Genomic DNA, 17,332 nt, shown 5'->3' on the forward strand with positions numbered 1-17,332 from the left:
AGAACAATTCCATTCATAGCTTTCCCTAAAATGGATAAACCGAGAAAAAAGCTGGACGTATTGATCCAAGAAAATGTGGTTTCATCACAGAATACATTGAATAGGTTGATAGTCAATAAATAGGTTATCTATTTTGAATTACACTGGTATTTCATACAAGATTAAAAGTAAGTCTACACATACAATTTCACAATATTGTCGATATGAACACAGTTTCGTAACTACGGGAGAGTAGATGGTTACCCGCGGAAGCTTTTCAATAACTAGGTTTCCATTTCCGTAGCATTAGTAATTTAGTGAGACCTTCCTGCGACTCGTGTGTGTGGTTGAAGATGAGACTGATTGATTTATGAACATGGAGACGGGACAACGTTGGTAATTATCACGACCGCAGTGTCCAAGGGGAGAAAGCATGTCTCTTCCTACCAGACATAGGCTTAGTGCTAATACATGTTAATAGTCGCGATTGATTCCTAAACCAAAGGTCAAATGATCGCCTGTTTTGTATTGTAGGATACGACGGTCAGTCGTAAATGATTGTAATGCGTGGCTAAGACTGTCGCATCCCGATAATTGCTTGGTCGAATCCTTACCAGAGATCGAAACCACTTAGTAAAGATCGACCGGTTTACCGCAATTACTCGCGACACTCGGCAGAACAAGCGAAACGAAAAACTGACAATTTATACACGAAATCGAGCTTTTCATCGTTGCATCCACAAAGAAGCTTTCAATCATCGTTGCTATCAAAAGGAGATGGACGTTATTCCATCACGGAACGAGCTTATTCATTTGATAGTTGTATGATATATAAGAATTACTCTTGACAGTTTGCAAGATCTAGAACCCTGGCCTTGGGGTCAATTCTTAAATCATGCTTATATAAAAACGCGAACGGCTATGATGTTGATGTACAACTGCCGATTAACCTAAACAAATTCTATTTTCTTTTTGGTCTTTTCGAAGTGGGCTGAATCCAAATCTTAAGTATCCACAACTAAAATGAAGTGACCTCTTTCGCAATCTTGAGTAGTTTAATTTGTTATCATTCAGTATTTAACTTATGCATCATCATGTTATGACATTAGCAAGGAAATTATTCATCTACTATCATACGTAGTACACAAAACGATCGAAGACATCGTCGAATGATCGATTGATATGAAAGGCTGATTTGATCGATGGGCAGATGATAGTATAGTCAATCGAATAGTTTTACGCAATACTCGAAAATCGTGCTCAAGTCCCATGGCCGTGCTTTGGTGCATCCTTACCATTCATGGATTCAAATCTGGGCTTCGTTGTCGCGGTGTCGTAAGTTCAAGTTTCGATATTGTTTAGGCGTTTAATAACATTTTAATGGGAAACCTACGACCTCCTGTGGCATTCGAGGATTCCACTTATGGTAAGCGAGGAGCCACCAGGATCGCTAGTAGTTATCCGCTTGTTCCGCTTTCGATTTCTTCTACATTTCAACCAAAACTGGATGAATTTTTCCTTAAATTAATCAATTATCTATTGATTAATTTCTAATTATTAGAAAACTATATCGATATCCAAGTAGATAAATAGATTTATTGTATCATTAGGCCTATTGGGTAGGTGCTGTGATAATGTATGGATTCGGGAGCCTAAAAATTCAGTTCAAAGTTAATTGAAAATGAATTAATCCAACGTAAGACTGAGTTAAGTGCTCGTCCTACCATCTGGTGGGATAACTGGTGTTGTGGGTCCCCATTCAAATCTACAAAATGTTGCGTCAGATATTCGATAATTGTTAATAGGGTATTTTCACATCGGTGTTATGCTTCGAACGAATCCCTATAAATTTCGACTCCTGGGTTTAGGAACAGCTTTCAGTTTGGCGAAGGATTCTTCAAAGACAAGCCTCTCTCGTGGTGGACAATGGCCTTGATTATATGAATGCAACATTTCCCGTCACATGAACGTGATCTTGAATCATTCGTAATGACACGGTTACATTGCATCTGTAGGCATCATCTCTCATCAAAACCTTGAACAGCAATCGCGGCAGTCCAGTTACATTTCCGTCACTCCTGTGACCTTCTCTTTTTTTCTGGTTGGTAATGCAGAAACGTGTATAGCAATTTCCTGCGCGCTGCCAGTCACATGTATATTATCATGTGATCGAAGTTCAAACTTCTGTTACACAAGTAATTCGAAACACGGATACGGCTTAATATAAATTATAGAGTAAATATATGCTTGAAACATTTGTTTCTGAAAAAGCTGTGAATTAAAGCGCGCATAAAGTTCTGCTTTCTTAGATGAATAGATAAAAAGTCCAGTAATTTGAAAACTCGTTACAGCAATGTTTATGTCGCGTATCTACGATCTCGACTTTCGTATAAAATCATCGATTCAGAGCAGTATCGGGCCAGAAAATTACATATCAATTATTAATGAAAGCACAACGCAACAACGTACACTGTGGAAGTCACTAGTTGGTCGGGGACAAAGGTACTAATAATTTATTCAGCATCCCGTCAGCGTTAACTTAATGTGCATTGATATAAAGAGACCTCGAGTACGTTTCTGCATTAGTTTAGTTTATCAATCAACCACCTTTCCTAACATCTCACGTTGCAACTTTTTAAAATGTGCACTGACTTCATAAACTTCTAAAAGAAATATGTCTTGGTTAGTTCAGCAATCAATTTTGATTTCGTCTGACTAATAAGTCAATGACTAGCTTCTAAACTAATTGCATAGTGTCTAAGTTCAGGTTATTTCCAAAAACACTAATCAACGTATGCCTGTTATCCGGAAAAAAGTTTATGAAAATCCGTTTAGGTTCGTCATAACCGTTATTTTCCGATCTGTCTCGAGATCAGATGATATGCCCTCATTGCAACGCAGTACGGGACGGATTTCAGATTCTTTTACAATGCCCCATTTTGTACCACAAGAGAAGGATACACCCCGAGATGTTATTGACAACACACGAATCAATTCAAACTTAAGATTTCTTCATCCTTGACGTCTCGAACTAGGTTTTTCGTGAATTCATGGTAACTCGCAATCTTTTTCAAGATTATTTTTCGCGATCAGAGCTTATAGACTATGCTTATAGGTAAAATGTCATAATACCATTCGCATTTCTGTGGATTCCTATTTAGTTCGAAAAAAGAGGTCGAGGTCATTCAAGAAGCATTTTTATTCAAAATAAATTCATCATCATTTACATGTAGTATTAGTGCGGTACTTTTTGATTGATACTGGGTTTATAATTTATGATACTAGAAATAAAAGTACATGTTTTGTGGTCGACATGACGTCATATTAAACGAGAAGGCGCAGGACTGGCGTTTAACCCATCGCTCTGCTTCAACGTCAAGGTCGTTTATAATATATAACGATAAATTATCCTTCACTGTTACTGGTGAATTTAATTACAACTGAAGAAAAAAACCAACGATTGTTTGCAGCGATTATTTACGATAATAATGAAATTGGCAGAGACGAAGAATACGTTATGTATATAACGTAAATTGATGAGACGGACATTAGATCTAACACGTGCGGGGGATATTGGTGATTCCGGGGCGGACGATCATCTGACACAAACATGATAAACGATGCCGCTTTCACTAAATAAGCGTTGATGAATTGGAGGCGCGAAATTATTATCGGCGAAAAGCAATTTCTTTTCAGGAAACAAAATGAAAATCGAAACGAACGAAGCGATATATCTTCACTCGCGATATATGCTACCAGTCTACGAGGATTACCGAGGTAAAAAGAATTAAATAAATCGGTTAGGCTAAAATGATAGTGTGTTTCTCCTAAATCGCCCGGGTCACTTTTGTAAACCGCGATGATATCTGTAATCAGTTCATTTCTACAGCTACCGGGTGTGCTTTGGTTAGCTTGATCGTGATCTAAAAAAAACTAATGCACAGGGTAGATAGCCGACTTTTGGACGGGTCAACATTTAAGCTCAGTAAAAGTGAGAAAAATCGTTTTGAAAAAAATGAAGTCAAAAAGAAATTGTTGAAAAAAAATAAAGTCGCAGCAAAATTGTTCTGACAAAAACAAAGTCGCAAAAAAAGCGAGACGCTTCTGTAGCCTACACATCGGCAGTACATATCCGTATATTGGCATAGCGTATATAATGATTCGCTATAGTTTTTAACGTTTTATCGTCTATTTTTCTAGTCGAGTGTCTGACGTCACTGAGACGCCAATGAAGATCGATGCGCAATGGATGTAATTCGTTAGAAAATATATCGAAGTTCATTAACGTCAATCCAGCCCGTACACGTCAGTAACATACACGACTCGGCAGCTCATCCTGGATCGTTTAGTACCGAGGAAACTCCCAGATCACGAACTGGTTCTTTAAAACGTGCTTAAATTTAGATTCGCTGACGTGTATCGAGTGGGTGACGTCTGTATCTCTTCTTTTCGTTCTCTCTTCGGAGGTAGCATGAAACATCATATAGTTTGCGAGCAGGTGGAAATCGTCGATATCGCCTTCGTAACGAGTAACGAATAGTAAAGTAGGCCGAGAATGGCTGGCGAAAGGTAATTGCTAATCGAAAATGTTCTTGCTAATGATCGAATGCGGTAAACTTTCAAAGCAGACGCGCATAAACCTCTACCAATCAGAAAGCTTGATATGCTTCATTTGATGCCTCGTTTTAGATTCGTATAATAGACATTGATTGCAACACTTAATAAGAAAGTCGTAAAAAGCAATGAAAGTCGGAGTTGATTTACTTGTATAGCGTACGTGAACGTTGCTTTATTTCTACTCATATAAGATTCATTTTCACATATGATTCTATTTCGTCTGCCCTGTTTAAAAATTGCAAATGCTAGAGACCTTTTAATGAAAATGAAGATGCCAGTGAGGGAAGCACAAAGTTGATTCGTCGAAGTACTGATCCGAAGAACTAAAAAAAACTCGGCACCGGTAGAAAATGTAATCTACTATCGTAGATAGACTGACGGCCTAAAAAACACGCTTAGTCAGCTCGAGTACAAGATGTTGAAGTGAAATCGAGAAATAATCGTACCATGTTTCAGCACGAAGACGATATTCACTTAAAATTGAGCCATCGTACGAAAAAAAAGTAAGTATGCAAATCTGAAACGGAACGATGATGCTCCTACAATGAGCGTCCAAACGATTTTAGCCGTCCTTGAACTTTCAGTTCGGACTATGCCAGGTTGTCTTTGATTTGTTGCTTAAAGATGTCTTTCGTAGGTACGTTAGTAGTTCGTACTGGTGACAAAGCCGTTAGACGCCGACTAGAACTGTCACGACAGCTGCCAAGTGCAGAGAAAATTGCTTCATGAATGTTCATTACAAATACAGTTTGCATATACATTGCAGACACCTGTTGGCCCGAGTATCTAAACTAATAGCAGCATAATAGCTGACACATGGAATTGTAATATCGCTGCCCCCACATCGAAAACTATAACCAAATATAGTATACGTATAAACAAACAAAAAGACAAACAGATAGATACAACGAACGTCGGATCCCCAGAAATGTCTAATTTACAGAAATGTAATTCAGAAAAGATATAGAACCCATGTGGTCCCGCAGGAATTTGAACCAATATCTCGAGATATCCAGGGCCGATCGAATATTGAATCATCATGCATGAATAATCAGTGTACACATGTACAGCATCGACATAATTGTTTACTATCACATATGGGATCGAATACAACTATTGTTTATATTACTTACCTTATTTCGTTTTTTAATCCCTAATACACTTAAACCCGGCTTTGATTTATCCCCTTTCTTGAAAAAGCTTTGCTTTTTTCGCCTGCCGGACGTGATGAAAACTCTATCAGCATGACACGACCCGTTCAGGCCCAGTTTCTGTTGTCGGTGGCCAAAATCATCCAGCAGATTTTCTGAATCTACATCCCCAAATCCTCCAGGACGTATCCGATTATGATTATTCAATCGAATATCTAGCGGTGTATTGTCGTGTTTATCCAACATTGTGAATGTATAATTTTCGACGGGTTCAGGTCTGGTCAAACAAAACCACTGTCGGAGTGACCTGGACACATCCGAGAACCATTGCCTTACCGTTGCCCCCATGGATCCTGATATATTTCCATTAAAACGTAGTAGAATGAAACTTGACGCTGATGAAATCTACATTCCATCACTACTTCTTATAGATTCCGTCGGGAGCAACCTCCTCTGAGAGAATCGACACAAGTCGGCAAGCTAGAAACGTCCATTCAGACGAATGATCATCAATTTCGAACAAAAACGCACCGACATGTGTCATGAGAGAGCGAGATTCGTTTGGCGAGAGACGGTAAAAATACTGATGCTCGTACGTTAGTCGCCAGTGATTTTGTTTCCTGCTAATTCCTTGTTGAATGCAATTCGGATATAGGAACAGCAAGATCCACTAACAGCGATCTGCGTGTCTTTGATCGACAAGTTATCTAAATGATTCTAGGCTTCATAATCAATTTGTGTTTATATGCCACATCGTTGATCCAGCGTTACGACAGTCATGTGTGTGCCGGCAAATACAGTCGTCCCGTATACTGCAGAATAGGCGATGTCACACATTTGAAAGACTGTTGCAAAATATACTGCGGCAATGCGTACGACTTAATATCGAGAGCGAAATCAACTCAGCTAAATCATCGGATTTATTGTGTCACAAGTCGAAAGACGTTAAGGTCTTTATGAGCCCGATACGAATCACTTGCTGTTGAAAAACAGACCTTCTTAAAACAGACGATACTGTCTTGTTTGTGTGTAATACGGGTATTCCTCCTCTCTAATCCGTTACCAGTGATTGCTGGAAATAAGGACTATTCGCGTAATATATACAGATTCTCTTTCCAGACAGAGATGGCATCCGTCCATTCTATATCTATCGTCCAGCCAGCCAGCAGATGAGAACAGAGCATGAAAGCTTCTGGTTCGAACGCGTGTGCAGTTAGTTTGAGGGAGTAAAATTAGAAAACTCGACGATATTTGTTCGACTAGCACAAATTAAACACCCCGTCGATCCTCTGCCGTGTTCAGCTTGGTACTTACGCACGTCAGAGCACAAGACTCCGGTTTCAAAATCTCCGCTATTTCTTAATAATGTTTTCGTCTTGTAAGGATTTCCGTGACGAGAATTAGTATATAATTCGCTCGCTTTTTCTCGGTAAAGAATATTCGATCAATTTTGCGGCCAATTATGGTGATGATAAGAAAATCTGATCCTTCTCTTGTTCGGTTGTTTCAGCGGCACAGTTCATGCGACAAGTAACATCAAATCATGTATCATGTTTATTAGAAAGATATTTCACCCTCAAATTATCTAGGAATTTGTTATAGTCTAATTAGCTCACGTACGACGAATACAGATAGATATTCAAACACATTAACATTTGATGATATAGATAAGCGTGGTTTCAAAATCATCGATATTTTGCTGTACAAAGACATGTCATTTGTCGGCATTTTCTAAGGTCGCGCGTGGAATATCGACTGAATAACACAACAATGTATGTATGTACGTATGGTATCAGTGAAAGGAATTCAATATTAAGAGACTGGTGACTGGTGGGCTTTAATACACTGCCTCTGACATCAGATTTGATGTTACTATCCACAACACGGTGGTGGGTTCTACCTCCGGGAATTATTGAGATTCAAAACTGATTCGTTCTTATATTCGCGTTAATACGATGCAAAGAATTTGCGGAATCCTTATGCTAGACCTGGTGATACTTTCTTGAAAGGTATCGCTTCTGGGTGGTATGATGCACGTGTTGATCCTTTCAAACAATTCCTGGCGAAATAGAATTCGGTACTTTCGGTGATGGACGGGGGCAGCGGGTAGCCAGTCCCAGGCACACGATCGAGTGTCATACCCGGTCGTGTAAGACGGAAGTGTACACACTACATTCGAGACTGAAATCACTGGCAGGGTGAAATAACTTTCAGCCATCTCTGCAATTACACTACCAACCGACATTATCATAAATGGAACCTTGAGTATTAACGATACCTCATTCAGCGGAACAAACGGGATTCGACCCTCTTGGTGGGTCATCAAAGGTTCAGTATATAGTCTCTGGTCACAGTCGCAATTTGCTCAATTCCACCGAGCACATGTATATCGGGAATTGCTAAATTACTGTTGATTCTGTTCACTCATTGGTCACGATTTGCTTGATGCCGGAAATTAGCCGATCAATGGCGGTACACTTTAGTAGATCTTAGTATTCCGACTGCTACCCGTGCCTCATTCATCTTTGAAGATAGAAAATCCACCACCAGAGACCCGTCGAGATACAAACTAAATTGTACCGACGGCAATGTATTTTTCGATTGATCGAAAATTGTGGCAACATCGATTTTATGAGTAAACAATAGAACAAAATCACTGAGACATGCAAACTCCCTCAAAGTGCATTTTCTTCGAGTAGAACTTTTAAAATATCTCTATCAACCACGTCATGAGTTTTAAGAAAACGAGCATCACATTCATACATGGTTTCCGCTGAGCATTCATTTATTTCCTGGTAGATCTAAGTATAAGAAACATTAAACGGATCTGTCTGATTATGTGGGATGGAAAAACCACCGATCCCCATGGTGATCACATCATGTCTCAATGTCGCAACAATATATCTCTCCGCAGTAGAAGATGAAGACGAATACGGAATATCTATAATTGAAAGCTACTTCAATTTGATTAGCAATGAGAATGATCCCAAGGTCTCGTTGCACACTAAACCAAAAAATTAGCTCGAGACTGATAATTAGGACTCGTTCTTTTTAACAATAAAATTAAAATGAATTTCGACCAAATAGATTTATATGGTCACAGATGTAAGGTAATGGCTGCGTTACTATCAGCAGCTGGGCCGAAGGACCTTAAATTTGTTTTAGGCTTTGTTTGATCTCATCATTATAGATTCTGCAGTTCCTTTAGTTGTTTTATGGATTTGAAAGCAGCTATGAGTCGGTTTCTGTATCTGGAACCGGAGATGAAGCGATATACGGACACGTCTTTGGTACTATTCTCAGAAAGAAATTCGAGTTGTGAAACACTAGTTCCTTCCAGGATTTTTGCGTAGGATTTTCATATATGAAAAATATCCAAGGGGGTATTCCAATGAATCTCAAAATAAGCAGGCGCTACATTCATGATATATAATTTCATCAAGGAAACTACAATCAACCTTGCGGATCTTTTGGGACCAAGAAAACCCTCCAACTTAGAAAAAGTCCGATTTTGTAAGAGTCGGATTACCAGCTTTTTCCGAAAACTACGATTTGAGAAATTACATCAACATCTACAAGAAAAGATTTGAAAACACTGACATATTTCGGATTTAAGTTTCTATTCTAATAAACTAACCACAACTGAAATAACGACTGTTGACATGCATTGTCGATTTCAAACCAGGAACCGGGGTTGGAGCAGCGAGGAAATCCAACTGCAATGGGAAGAAAATAGCTCTCCGACTTTCTGCAAGTGATTTCTGGACCGAGAAAAGTAGAACGTGATAGGCGAGTTTCTGACTTGGCCGTCGAAATTTGGCTGATTTCTCTGAACAACGCTTTGCTCAATCTATTGCCACATCAGCTTACCCTAAATTCCAAGTACTCAAAAATAGAATATATTCTCAACGAACTCACAATTCTAAAAGCAACCAATTAATCATTTAATGAGGTAATCAAGAACTAAAAATCTTCTAAAACATCTCAATCCTGATTCGATGAGATTTCTTCCGTTCTATTTGCAAATGGTTGATCAATCATTTTAAAAGACGGACGTAAGAAGTTTAAGTCTTAATGTTTACAACAACCAAAAAATGTGACTGCATATCCTCTCCTCTATCGTTACCCCTCGAAACGTCATTAACCATCGTAGGTGAACGTGGGACATGAAGGTTCAGCTGATTGATATGTCAGTTACTGAACTGCATTTGCAATAGCGTATAGGCCTATGTTTACTTGGCATACTCTCGTCATCAATATACAATACTATAGAGTATACTAGTAATTTATATGGTTTAACAGTCTGTAGTTGGAATAGGATTTTGCTCGATAGTCGATTTATTCAATATAAAGATTAATGGTGGTGTCATATGCAGTTAATATTCAACACTGAAGTCGACACTTAAAACCTCGTGCACGCAGCAAGAATTAAACACGAAACAAATTCCTGTTTATATGTTTCGGTGATTTTGGCTAGCTCCGGCTATCAGTCAACGTTTTGCGTTTCGGGTATATTCACGAAACAAGCCAGAAAAGTGTAGCTGTTTCCTTCTTCGGGTTTATCTTGCTATTTATGCTAGACTTTTGTCAAAATAATACAATATAATATGATATAATCTTATTTTCATCTTATGTCATGCAAGATTATTTATTTACATTCAGTCATCGTTTGTTTGATTCATCGCGTGAATTTTCAGTACAACTTGCCTTTTGCAACCGTTCATTTGTTCGGGATCAGATATTATGTATGGCATATTTTTCATAATTTCATAGCGGCGTACAATTTTCATCGATGAATTTTCTACATCGGCAATTTTGACATACAATAAACGAATAATCATCGCAGATTATCCTCTAGTACATTGCCATCTAGCGGATTAGAATCTCGATATTCAGGATTCATTCCACACATACGATGTACGCATTACGTATTTATCATTCGCTGGAAACATATTACTGCTAAGTAATTACCTTATGAAAAAGACAATTCTGAATCCATGCGCAAACATAATTTTCTTGATACACGCGTATTTTATTTATGAAGTGTATAGCAAAATACATGATACTAAATATCAACGATATTGTCATCAAGATAGAATATATATTTGCAGCTTTCATTTCAATAAAAAAGACCATCAGGAACAAGCTATCATTATTAGCAATGCGCATTTAAGGAAGCGATAAAGTCGTTTTGGTGGAGACATAGATAATCGTATAACATTAGTTCAAGGAAACACAACTGTAAGACCTATTACTTGTACATCGCCGGGTAGTTCTAATTCTATGGAAAGCTTCTAATGGTCATAAAGAATAAGAATTCTGTACTTGGAAAATCTAGAAAAAAATGAATCTATTTCTGGACGGAGATTTCGTTAATATATCTATTTATTAGAAAATTCTGGTTGTTACATTTGATTTTTCCATTATTTACTTAATTGAGCATGTTAAATAATATTCCCGTGTATGAAGCCTCTTCGAATTATACTTTTCAAAAGACGAACTGCGGTTCTATTGCAATAATGGTTATGTTCACCCATTATATCGTTACTGAATGAAGAACTTAAATCAAATATAAATACATGCATATATACACGCATCTGCGTCAAGCAAACATGTGGATAATAAAAGGAATCGATATATAACGATTTGAATTTGCAGTCCTGCGAGCGAGTAAACGCGTCGTAATGAAATTTCAGAATAGCACAAGTGTGCATGACCGTGAATCGCATGGGGAGGCGGCGCTCTGGTTTTGGGAACTAAACAATCTACGAAAAAGATGCGTATGATGGAGAAACAGCGAGCCTCACTTTGAATCGCTGTGTAAGATAGCTTCCCGTGACGTCACTCCGTTCAGCAGTGCTGCAGCAGTTACACCATTCCAGATCCTTGTTTGTAATACACCTACCTCTCACAAAACAATGATAGGTACAATGCATCTTCGATAGTAACCGTCCGGATTCGGAAATTAAAATTCGTTCAAATACAGTGGATAATGCACACCGTCTGAAGGTAAGTGGACGTTTCGTTTGATAGTTTCAGTTTGAAACAGTGCAGTTGTTGAGAATGCTCTGTCGTTCACAGCTGATTGACTCCATTTATAAGCAGGTATTGATCGTGTAAGCTGCATGGTACATCATCTGTACGATATATTGCAGAAACGCGAAATGCCATTTATATTCCTTTATATGTAAAGGTGAGACCTCTATATATATACACACAACAGTTAGGTGATGGAGAAACTCAATCTGGCTTCATAATGAGCAGAGCTTGAAACCGGAAACCGAATACCGTGAAAACCACTTCCGGTCGACAATGGCCAAAATATCTACGAAATGTGTCTTTGGGTTTCTTTTCTTATTGCCGAGTAAAATTATGCAAACAATTCATAGAAGTTTACGATTATTCAGTTTTCGTTATGCATTATTCGTAATTCAGTTGTGTAAATTCAATGTATGTTCCTGAAGGCTGGCTGAAAAGTAACAGCTTACACGGTGAGCGATCACGGATAGGCCTGTGGCATTTTCTTAAAGATACATTAATGCATAGGTAGAAACATACGTTGCATATAAAAGTGTGAAAATTGAGAAATAGCCAGAGCAGATGGCCGATGGGTGGAAAAGTCGGTGTGTGGATGTTCTGTTATTGTAAAAATGATGAAGCCTGAAATGAGACGCGTCGTGACGGAGTCAGTGTGACTACCAGATAGATTAACGGATTATCGCCCACTGGTGAAGATCGATATCTTGTTAATCTGCTTCGATATGCGAAAATGGCTTGAACCCTATCATGGAACACGAATAGGGCAAACCGCACATCACATAACCGCTGATTTTGAAGGCCTCCACACTATATGACTGCAGAGGGTCCGCCATTTGAATCCGGTACAGAATAATGAATCCGGTGAACCCTCGTTGTTTCAAAGGAATGCCGATTTCCTAGTATAGTATTATTGCTGCATCTTTAGTAGCATCTGTGGCCGTCTTTTGTAGTTTTCCAAATGTCATGGGTTCTGCCGCATGTCCATCAAATAACACGGATCACCGAGCACATTATTGATCATAGACCATTATATGCATCATAAATGCATCAAAAGAGTCCGCCGCAAAGAGCTGGATTCGCGGTTCGCTCTGACGAGACGTAAGATTTCGATCCGAAAAAATACCGATAATATGGATTGTGTGCGTCATTATTCGTGATAAATCAATTGCTAATATCTTGACTTTAAAAATGCTTAATATTGCAGACGAGACAATCGATAGTTTTTCGTACACTGATGCGCGATACCGACTAGATTACGTTCAATGAAATAGCCAGTATTTGAAATTCTCCAGCCATTTCAAAAAGCAAATCGATGAATAAACACCCATCGCTATTTATTTTGCCTTATATAGAGATCATGCCGATGATAGTAAACGCATGGATAGACACCAATTACTTGGAAATTAACTGCGTTCTTATCATCTAGTTCGCACCCTGTAACCAATTATCGCAAGGGAATAATCTCCCCAAGGTCCATGCCACCAGCGTCCAGAGGATTATTACTTTTAGTTCCCGCACAAACAGATTTCATACCCGGCCTCCAGACATTCCATCCCTTTAACATCTGCTTCATGGAATACGGAATAAATTTCCAGGTTAATATGTATCAACGTTTGAAGAATTTACTATATATATATATATAATATATATATATATATATATATATATATATACATATATATATATATATATATATATATATATATATATATATATATATATATATATATATATATATATATATATATATATATATATATATATATATATATATATATATATATATATATATATATATATATATATATATATATATATATATATATATATATATATTAAATATATGTATATATAAACGTGGTTAATACTTAATACTAAGTTACGTTAAGAATACATCCACACACGAAGTTATCATATCATTTTCAACGGGAAATCCAAATTCAAACGGGTTTTTGAAATTCCGACCTCCGTAAGCACCGAAAATTGCAGTTCAAACTACTTTTCTCAGTTTCATGTTGTTCAAACTGTCAATCAATACGTGGTGAGAACGTTCGAAATGTACATCATTTATCGTGTATAGCTTCGGTAGCTGGGATGATAAGCGTTTTTAATGTATCAAAAACAACAAGGGAACTAGTGCAAAACAGGCGTAGTCTGCAATATGTTGGACTTATTGAGCATATTGGATGTAATTTTTGTAGCATTTGTTCGTTAGCAGCGTATATCGACTTTTTTCGATATACCAGGTGCAGACATAAGTCCGATATACTGAACGGGAGACATCTTGAGCTCGCTTCTATTCATTAACCTCAATTAAGACCCAGGTGAAAATCAATTGGATTGATGCTCTCAGTTACCATGGCAACGTGTGATGACAGAATTACATCGTGCCACTTCATCTTAGGAATCCTGATTTATAAACGACAACTCGACAAGCATTTTGATGGTGCCATCTCTCCTGCGTATACAGCACCAGACGAAAATATATTTGTACGGAACAAACACCTTGAATTCGGTGTGTAAAGTACCAATTTCGTACTCTATCAGCGTCCATTACCTTGTGGAAATATCGAACGGTCGAGAGAGAGAGAGTGTAAGGGGATAGGAGGATGGATCTGACTGATATCGAACAATCGCTGTCTATGTTATACAGCATGTGCCATTAATATCAATTAAGTTTGTTCAACTCGAACACATGAACCAAGGGTAACGGTGATATCGGCCAGGGATACATGGCGATTTATTCAACAACAGAATATCCAACGTTAATTTCTAGTTTCAGTCGTTATCTAACGGCTAATTTGTCACGAAACAAACTTCTCAAGGAATTATTTTTTTTAGATTATGTCGACCCGAAAAAAGCTATCGTTCTCGGATGCGTTGTGGATTTCCATGCGTCATATTTTGAAAGAATGTATGCATTTTTCTACCCATACGCGCGTATAACAGTTGTAAACTGTGGCAGGATTGAACAAATATTTTTCTCAAATTCGATAAGGGTTTGCAGGTTGTCTGCGGAACAACTTCAAACCATCCGATTTCTAATAAAAAAGTTTTCCTACGATCGAAATGTTTTTAAATTTTCGTTACATGTATCATAATAGGTTTCTTATTTGCGATCTCATCAAATATACCGAATACCTCGTAGTGGTGTTTAAGCATGCAGCCCTAAATCGTATTTTAGCTGAAGATGATTTACACATTAATCAACGAAGATTCTGCGAATCACGCCTAATTGGCGTGCCAATTATTTCCTAGACTTTCCTGTCGCCCAAGAATCTACTTAAACCGTCATGCTTGTTGCTAAAGCGGTCCATTCAGTGAGGATGACTTCAATTTTGATCGCCCCCGGGCGATCCTCTGTGAGCGTTGTCGCTTTTGTATGATTGGACAATTTCATTAGGTTTACAACATTCTCTCGTCGTCGAATTAGGCACGAAAAGATTTCTCTTGCTTATCTATTTTTCTGTTTCTTTCCAAATGCTGTCTGGAATCGCCTCACAACCAAACATAGATGATCCATTTATCGAAAATCTCGTTTCGTTTTTGATATTTCTTTCCGAGTTAGTATTCCGTTGTATGAATGATTTAACAAAGTTTTACGTATCGAAATTGTAATGAACGTCCTTTGCCTTTTCTAGTTGGTGAATTATTTTTTGTTATGATTAAGAGTATATGTATATTGTGTCATGTTAATGGTAATTTGAAGTGTCCGAATGCAAAATGTATATATTCATAGAAACAGTCACGTTCTGTGGCAAGTTTCTCATTTCAAAAACAATATGCGAGTCAGTGATATCGTTGTATACCGAGTGCAGATGTGTATGCACCGGATCAAATTATGACAAGTGACATTTATCCATCCGACACGGATTAGACACCAATCAAGTCCCAATAACCGGCGTATTAGGTAAACCGAACTCCGACGAGTCAGCTTCAAAGCCTAACATAAATGATCTATATGGCCAGGCCAAATTGCTGAAAACAACGCGTTACCGACATATCGTATACATCCGAACACAATATCATATACAATTTGTATATTCATATCAAATGGAGAACACACAGGTCGAAAAAGCACCACGAAACCATAGATACTGACGAAACTGACGAAACGATACGTCTATGTCTAAATGTCCAGTGTATGCAAATGATTTGTTTAAACACGTGACCATATGTAGACTTAAATATTAAATGTCCAGTGTATGCAAATGAATTGTTTAAACACGTGACCATATGTAGACTTAAATATTAAAAACATTATTTCGTAAGAAATAGAATTTTCTAACGTACAGACGGACATACGTATATATACTGTTTAACGTTTTGAAATCGTTTCTTATGTAGATTTTCTTCCTTAATCGTAAAGGCAATTATTTAGAACCAAAAGTATATAGCCTAGCCAATGCAGTGCTACACGGAATATGAAACTGCGTTAATTTTTTTATAACCTACTCATAAGCTCCTCAACGACATACCGATTGGATACATCGTTCTTGTTCAAATAAGTATTTTAATTATTTCCTGCTCCTGTCTTTGCATATAACTCGCTAGACAAGCTCCGCACAAAAGCCTACCATCGCTTGAATTCCGCAGCGACCAGATTGTCAGCCCGGGGAAAAATGAATTAGCCCTTCGAAGGCTAGGAAAATATGGCTTTTCAAGATCAATTGCAACGGGGAGCTGGCGGGAGGTATCTGATATTTTGTGTGTTGATAAGCGTCTTAAAGGATACAGTGGCGTTAATCTCCCTTTGATTTATATAAAAATAATCGAACCGTACAGAAATTGTACGCAGAAATAAGCTCTGTACGAGTGTAAAATCGTGTTAATTAGAAAGCAACGTCTAATTAATGAATGAATTCGCTATTGCAGAAGATATTGCATTGTATAGAGTACATATGTTTCCGACTTATTCGCAACAGCTGGTAAGAGCAAGACCCAGCAGTAGCAAGCCAACAGCTAATTATTGTGAAAGCTCGCTGGAAAAGAAATGTGATTTGGACAATATTCGATTAAAATTTGAATTTCTGGAAGAAGTGTGCTGAAAAGTCAAAAAGACAACGCCGACGGAGAAAATCCTCGAACAGTTTTATTTTCAATCTCTGGAAACAAGTCCAAATGCGTGTGAAATGAAAATATGTTAGTTTCCTTCGACCAATGGAAACTGCAAATACGATTAGCATAGCACGATTATATGCGGATAGTGAAATTATGTGATAAAACTTGCTGACGTAGCGGCACGTTTGTCAACTGAGTTTTAACGAGAGAGTAATCCAAAAGCCATGTCAATGTGAAAATCTACATATTGTAATGGTTGTAATGAGATTAGTCAACATTTAAATCGTTGATTACGACAACATAAATTAGGTGCATTTATGGGAAATCCTCTTCTGTAGAGCTGCTATTTCTGTTCGCTTCGTCGCGGCTGTGCACATCACCTGAACTTCGAAATGTTTCAAGGCCGTTTCAACGTATCGCCATAATTCAATTTCGTTCAGATTTAATTTGAAATAGTTTACAAAAAGGATTCGCATCTCTCAAAT

The 17,332-nt window shown here is 37.8% G+C and overlaps 1 protein-coding gene across 1 annotated transcript in view; it reads left to right on the top strand.

The window, feature by feature from the left end:
* The first annotated feature begins 11,633 nt into the window (after positions 1–11,633).
* Positions 11,634–17,332, top strand: part of LOC141899037 (regulator of G-protein signaling 17-like) — a 28,045-nt gene continuing 22,346 nt past the window's right edge. Inside the window, exon 1 of the mRNA XM_074785189.1 lies at positions 11,634–11,756. The gene's annotated coding sequence lies outside the window, so the exon portion shown is untranslated. The remainder of the gene's footprint in view (positions 11,757–17,332) is intronic.

The sequence above is a fragment of the Tubulanus polymorphus genome, chromosome 2 (assembly GCF_964204645.1).
Source record: "Tubulanus polymorphus chromosome 2, tnTubPoly1.2, whole genome shotgun sequence".
Classification (NCBI taxonomy): domain Eukaryota; kingdom Metazoa; phylum Nemertea; class Palaeonemertea; order Tubulaniformes; family Tubulanidae; genus Tubulanus; species Tubulanus polymorphus.